Source organism: Phalacrocorax aristotelis, unplaced genomic scaffold (genome assembly GCF_949628215.1).
Source record: "Phalacrocorax aristotelis unplaced genomic scaffold, bGulAri2.1 scaffold_207, whole genome shotgun sequence".
NCBI lineage: Eukaryota > Metazoa > Chordata > Aves > Suliformes > Phalacrocoracidae > Phalacrocorax > Phalacrocorax aristotelis.
In genome coordinates, this window is record NW_027441308.1 from 20,910 (window position 1) to 28,112 (window position 7,203).

The 7,203-nt window shown below is 58.6% G+C and overlaps 1 long non-coding RNA gene across 1 annotated transcript; it reads right to left on the minus strand.

Moving 5' to 3' along the window:
• Window positions 1-160: 160 nt before the first annotated feature.
• Window positions 161-2,113, minus strand: LOC142051334 (uncharacterized). Its single transcript, XR_012658418.1, has 3 exons — window positions 1,980-2,113; window positions 1,407-1,598; window positions 161-1,148 (listed from the first exon to the last, which is right to left on the minus strand). It is a non-coding gene; the product is annotated as an uncharacterized LOC142051334 (long non-coding RNA).
• Between the last annotated feature and the right edge of the window lie 5,090 nt (window positions 2,114-7,203).

A 7,203-nucleotide genomic window follows, 5' to 3' on the forward strand; every position in this document is an offset into this window, starting at 1 on the left:
GGAATTCAGAAACGGGGATGGCAACCAAGGGAGAGTGAGCTGGTGAAGGATCACGGGCATTCAAAGTGAGGGACGGGGAGCTGGGAAAAGCGAGGCAGAGAAAAACAGAATCACAGAGAGAATCAAACAAAGCCAAAAAAGAAGAAACTGAACAACAGGAACAGGTGTAACCAAAGCGATGAAATCAACCAACCAGAGACGGTGTTCCATTACGGGAACATGGAGCGTACGAATCAGTGTATCCGTCGATCTGCATTTTAGTCACTAGGCGATCGTTAACGTCAACAGAACAACAGACAACGTGCTTCTGTCAGAAAAGGATGACAAAACGCGGTTTCGTGGAGCGGACTGAGAAAACTAGCCAAGGCCGCCAAGATTAAGAGCCAAGAAGGCAAAAGGCAATTCTGGCAGGGGGAGATCGCGACCACCGACTCACGGACCACCACCGAGCCTGCGCAGTAATTTACATACAGAACGAGCAAGTTTGTACCGATCAGTAGACAGGACAATAATGAATGCGTATGAATACCTAAAATTTTGATCTACAAATTGTACGGGAAAGGTGTGTGAGGTACGCACGCCAGGAGGAGCGATCCCCCGTGCGTCTGGCGCCGTGAATAAACAACGCCTGCTCTTTAATACTAAATTGGCGTTGAGGAGTTGTTTCCGATTTTACCGCGTTTTTCGGTAACGCAGGGAGTCAGACCAAGAGGGCCAGAGAAAGACAAAATACCTACAGGCTACAGGACAGAGCAGGAGGAATAAAAAAATAAAAATGGAGCCAGAGCCAGAGCCAGGCAGAGAGAGGCGGAGAAAGAAAAAGTAGCCACAGGCTACAGGACAGAGAGAGGGAGGACTGAAAAGACGGGGAGGCAGGGAGCCACTCAGAGCGAGATGGAGAAAGAAGGTGCGGGGAGCGCAAAAAAAAAAAAAAAAATTTTTTGCAGCAGGTAAGGAAAGAGAGGGGGCCAGGGGAGAGACAGGGAGGGCCCAGGATGCACAAGAGAGGCAACGGGGCCCCAGTGGCCCAGGACGCACCGCGACTCTCGCTCTCAGCGCTGCTGGCACAATTTAGCCGTTCAGATGCTTCTTTCCCCTCCTCTCCTCCCTGCCTCTTCTGCAGCTCCAGACTCTAGGCCGACCTCCACCTAAAGAGGATACGTGGGTGTCTTACCGCTCTTACGAGATGAGGCTTCCTAGGCACGTAGCCTAGCTCGCTCGTGCCCTACACGCCCGTACCCAACTCCGGGTTACGTGTACAGACCCTGCGGTGCACGTTGGTGGCCTGTCCCGCTGCGGACTGTGAAGGGGGATCCTTCCTCCCTCACCTGCAGGGACAGGCTCTCTCTTGCCTGCAGCAGGAAGGCAGCTGGCAGCCAGAGCGCCTTCAGTTTCTTCTGCTTTACCTTTCGTTGGCGTCTCCAGCTTCAGCCGAGGCAGCTCCTGTCCACAGCCGGGAAGGGCTCTGTGTGTCCCTTTTCGCCCCGGCGCCGTGAGGATGGCAAGGCCGGGCAGAGAGAAGCCACGCAAGCCTGAGACGGCCGCAGTCGACGGCGTCCCCGGGGGAAGGACAGACAACCACGTCCTCAGCACGGTCTCTGGGAGAGGGAAAGAAGGAACAGCGACCGTCATTACCGTCGATCGACCCTGACCAAAGCCTCCCCTTGCGCAGGGGCTTCCGGACACAGCGCCCCTTCCCCGCGCTACTGCTACGGGCCCCTGCGCCGAGGGGGAATCCAGTGCGCTTGAGGGCCGGCTCGCTGCCTTCACGACAGGGCCTGGGGGCGGCCAAGGGCTACGCAGCACGCTTCAGGGGAGGTGCCGGGGCTGGGGGCAGGCGCACGGGGCAAGGGGGGGCCAGGGGAGGCTGAGCGGGAGCTCCGGCGAGCCGGGGAGGCGGCCATCATCTGCGCCCTGGGCAGGGGGAAAAGGTCCTCCTCCTTCCCCTCTTCCCTTCTGTCAGCTCCCGGGGAACTCACCGCTTCTCGGGGAGCGGCCGCACCTGGAAGCCCCCAGAAATCAACACGAATCCAACCCCAAAAATACACCGCGCCTACCGTACGCGGCACGGCCGCCCGGCACCCGAGCGCCGGAAGACCGCGCCTCCTGCCACGCCCCGGCGAACCACGTGACAGGGCCGGCAGCCACTGCGCCAGGACTACACCTCCCGGCATGCTCTGCGCCACAACGCGGCCGCCCCGCAGCCGCGCGCCGCAAGGACTACACCTCCCGGCATGCTCTGCGCCACAACACGGCCGCCCCGCAGCCGCGCCCCACAAGGACTACACCTCCCGGCATGCTCTGCGCCACAACACGGCCGCACGGCCAGTCGCCAGGCGCAACACCACAGCTCCCGGCACGCCGCCAGCCCGCCCTCCCCGCTCTCGGACCCTGCGGGCCACCGTCCCTCCCGCCGATGCACCCGCAAGCCCCACCGAGCCCTCAGCACAGCCTCGCTCTCCCCACCGCCCGCTCCGACCCGGCGCTGCCCCGCCGCAGCCCTCCTCGGGGCTTGACCCGGGACGCAGCGCTCCACCACCCAGCCCCCGCTCACCTCCTCCCTCGCTACAGTCGCAGCCCGCTGACGCTCGGCCACAGCTCCACTCCGCTCCGCCCTCGGCTCACACTGGCCCCCCGGAGCCGGGCACCACCCCTTTTCCAGGGAGGAGCCGGCACCGTCAGCCCCACCGCCCGCACCTGGGGCTCCTCCATCCAGACCCCGCCCACAGCTGAGGCGCAGCAGCAACGGGGGCCCCCCCTCTCACCCCCACAGTGCACCACCTCCTCCCCTGGGCTCCATCACAGCCCCTTGCCCCACGCAAAGGCAGCGCAAACGCAGCCCTGAGGGCAAAGGAGAGGGCAGGTGTTTGTGCAGGCGCGCACGTAACAAGTCCCAGGAGCCATTCGTGGATCAGGGTCCCCAACGCTCCCCTCCTGCCCCAAGGCCACCTCGGCCGCCGTTGCCGCAGCCGCACGGAGCTGGTGTTGGCTGGGATAGTGCTCATTTTCTCCACAGTAGCTAGGAAGGGATACGTTTTGGATTTATGCTCAAAACACCGTTAATAATGTAGAGATGTTTTGGTTCTTGCTGAGCACTGCTTCCACAGTCAGGGCCTCTTCTGGTTCTCTCAGTGCCCCACCAGCAAGTAGGCTGGGAGAGGACACAGCTGGGAAAGCTTTCCCAGCTAACTGACCAAAGGGATATTCCATACCATTTGACATCATGCTCAGCACACGCAGCTGGGGGAAGAAGGGGGAGTCCTTGGGGGGGGGGGGGGGGGGGGCTACGGCACTTGTCTCCCTAAGTAACCGTTACACATGACAGAGCCCTGCTTTCCCAGGGGTGGCTCAACACCTGCCCGCCGAAAAGCAGGAGTGAATTAATTCCTTGCTTTGCTTCCACGCACAGCTTTTGCTTTACCTATTAAACAGTCTTGATCTCAACCCATGATTTTTCTCACTCTTACCCTTCCAGCTCTCTCCCCCAGCCCACTGAGGGTGGAGCGAGCAAGCAGCTCCCTGGTGCAGAGTTGCCAGCTGGGGCTAAGCCACGGCACGCGCTTGCCCTGGTTTGGCAGGGAACGGACCGTCCGTCGCCTGGCTCCTGGGGCGACGGGCTGCTGGGCAGAGGGGGAGGCCACCAAAGGTGAGGAGCAAGGCACAGGACAGTAGGAAGAGAGAAGAGAAGAGCGGCATCCGGCTGGACGGGGCGGGGGGGACGTGCGTGCATGTAGTGAGAAGGCACGAGGCAGGGAACAGGACGGCCAGAGAAGGACAGGGAGCCTGACGGAGCTGGAGATAAAAGCAGCAGAGAGAGGGGAAGAGAGGCAGCAGAAAGAGGGAAGAGCAGGACACAGACCAACAAAGAAGGAAGAGGAGCAGGCTGGAGACGCACAAAGAACCTGGGGCAGGCAGCACGACAGCGAGGGAGGAAAGAAGAATAGGGGCAGGAAGCTGGACCGAGCGCGATGGAGAAAGACAAGATAAGCGACAAGAACAGGGCAGAAAGGGAAGAATGAAGCCACGGGGACAGGGAGCCGAGACAGCCAACGACGGAGGGAAGGGGCCGGGGAGGGAACACCACAAAACAAACCACGGGGCTACGTGGTACAGAGCACGAGAAGGCAGAGAATTAAGAATTAGGGACAGGGAGCCAGAAAAACAACAACAAAACAACACCCAAAACAAAGGGAGATGGGGAGCAAAAGGAATCGCAATGCGTACAGAAAGGAGAGAGAAACAATTCTAAAAGAGGGTCACGGGGAAGCCAGAGACAGCAAGATGGAGAAAGGACAAAAGCTACAGGCTACAGGGCAGAGAGGGAAGAATTAATGGATAGACACAGAGAGCTGGGCAGAAAGAGGTGGAGAAAGGCTGAAGATCACAAGGCCGACAGGGAAGAGAGAAGAGAGGGAGGAATTTTAAAAACAGGGGCAAGAAGCCAGAGAGAGGGAGAGGGAGGCAACACTAAAATGGGGACAAGCCACAGGGCGGCGAGGAGGGAACCGATGAATAAGAACAGGAGACCAAAGAGAACACAACGTAGAATGGAAAAAAGGAACAGCGGCCCAACAGGGAAGGAGGAATTAAAGATCAGGCACCGGGAGGCAGACAGAGGCAAATGAAGAAACAAGTGGGGGAAAAAAAAAAAAACAAAAACCACAACAACAGCAATGGGCTACAAAGACAGACAGAGAGGGAAGAAATAAAACATAGCAGCAAGGAGCTGGACAGAGAGAGATGAGGACAAACAAATAGCACGGGTCTACGTGACAGAGAACGTGGAATTAGAACACGGAGAGAGGGAGCTGGACAGAGAGAGAGGCCGAGAGAAAAATCTAGACGGGCTACAGCGGGCAGAGGCAGGAATTAAAACCTAGGGACAGGGAGCTGGACAGAGAGAGACGGAGGTCACAGGGAACAGCGGCAGGTGCAGGAAGAACAGGAATTCATGAATAGGGAAAGGGAGCTGGACAGAGAAGAACTCAGAAAGGCAAGAACAGTAGCAGGGTACAGAGCAGAGCAGACGAATTAAAAAGCGCGGCGGGAGCGTTGAGGCAGACAGAGAGAGATTAAGAAAAAAGTCACGGGCTACGTGGCAAAGCAGGAGGAATTCAGAAACGGGGATGGCAACCAAGGGAGAGTGAGCTGGTGAAGGATCACGGGCATTCAAAGTGAGGGACGGGGAGCTGGGAAAAGCGAGGCAGAGAAAAACAGAATCACAGAGAGAATCAAACAAAGCCAAAAAAGAAGAAACTGAACAACAGGAACAGGTGTAACCAAAGCGATGAAATCAACCAACCAGAGACGGTGTTCCATTACGGGAACATGGAGCGTACGAATCAGTGTATCCGTCGATCTGCATTTTAGTCACTAGGCGATCGTTAACGTCAACAGAACAACAGACAACGTGCTTCTGTCAGAAAAGGATGACAAAACGCGGTTTCGTGGAGCGGACTGAGAAAACTAGCCAAGGCCGCCAAGATTAAGAGCCAAGAAGGCAAAAGGCAATTCTGGCAGGGGGAGATCGCGACCACCGACTCACGGACCACCACCGAGCCTGCGCAGTAATTTACATACAGAACGAGCAAGTTTGTACCGATCAGTAGACAGGACAATAATGAATGCGTATGAATACCTAAAATTTTGATCTACAAATTGTACGGGAAAGGTGTGTGAGGTACGCACGCCAGGAGGAGCGATCCCCCGTGCGTCTGGCGCCGTGAATAAACAACGCCTGCTCTTTAATACTAAATTGGCGTTGAGGAGTTGTTTCCGATTTTACCGCGTTTTTCGGTAACGCAGGGAGTCAGACCAAGAGGGCCAGAGAAAGACAAAATACCTACAGGCTACAGGACAGAGCAGGAGGAATAAAAAAATAAAAATGGAGCCAGAGCCAGAGCCAGGCAGAGAGAGGCGGAGAAAGAAAAAGTAGCCACAGGCTACAGGACAGAGAGAGGGAGGACTGAAAAGACGGGGAGGCAGGGAGCCACTCAGAGCGAGATGGAGAAAGAAGGTGCGGGGAGCGCAAAAAAAAAAAAAAAATTTTTTGCAGCAGGTAAGGAAAGAGAGGGGGCCAGGGGAGAGACAGGGAGGGCCCAGGATGCACAAGAGAGGCAACGGGGCCCCAGTGGCCCAGGACGCACCGCGACTCTCGCTCTCAGCGCTGCTGGCACAATTTAGCCGTTCAGATGCTTCTTTCCCCTCCTCTCCTCCCTGCCTCTTCTGCAGCTCCAGACTCTAGGCCGACCTCCACCTAAAGAGGATACGTGGGTGTCTTACCGCTCTTACGAGATGAGGCTTCCTAGGCACGTAGCCTAGCTCGCTCGTGCCCTACACGCCCGTACCCAACTCCGGGTTACGTGTACAGACCCTGCGGTGCACGTTGGTGGCCTGTCCCGCTGCGGACTGTGAAGGGGGATCCTTCCTCCCTCACCTGCAGGGACAGGCTCTCTCTTGCCTGCAGCAGGAAGGCAGCTGGCAGCCAGAGCGCCTTCAGTTTCTTCTGCTTTACCTTTCGTTGGCGTCTCCAGCTTCAGCCGAGGCAGCTCCTGTCCACAGCCGGGAAGGGCTCTGTGTGTCCCTTTTCGCCCCGGCGCCGTGAGGATGGCAAGGCCGGGCAGAGAGAAGCCACGCAAGCCTGAGACGGCCGCAGTCGACGGCGTCCCCGGGGGAAGGACAGACAACCACGTCCTCAGCACGGTCTCTGGGAGAGGGAAAGAAGGAACAGCGACCGTCATTACCGTCGATCGACCCTGACCAAAGCCTCCCCTTGCGCAGGGGCTTCCGGACACAGCGCCCCTTCCCCGCGCTACTGCTACGGGCCCCTGCGCCGAGGGGGAATCCAGTGCGCTTGAGGGCCGGCTCGCTGCCTTCACGACAGGGCCTGGGGGCGGCCAAGGGCTACGCAGCACGCTTCAGGGGAGGTGCCGGGGCTGGGGGCAGGCGCACGGGGCAAGGGGGGGCCAGGGGAGGCTGAGCGGGAGCTCCGGCGAGCCGGGGAGGCGGCCATCATCTGCGCCCTGGGCAGGGGGAAAAGGTCCTCCTCCTTCCCCTCTTCCCTTCTGTCAGCTCCCGGGGAACTCACCGCTTCTCGGGGAGCGGCCGCACCTGGAAGCCCCCAGAAATCAACACGAATCCAACCCCAAAAATACACCGCGCCTACCGTACGCGGCACGGCCGCCCGGCACCCGAGCGCCGGAA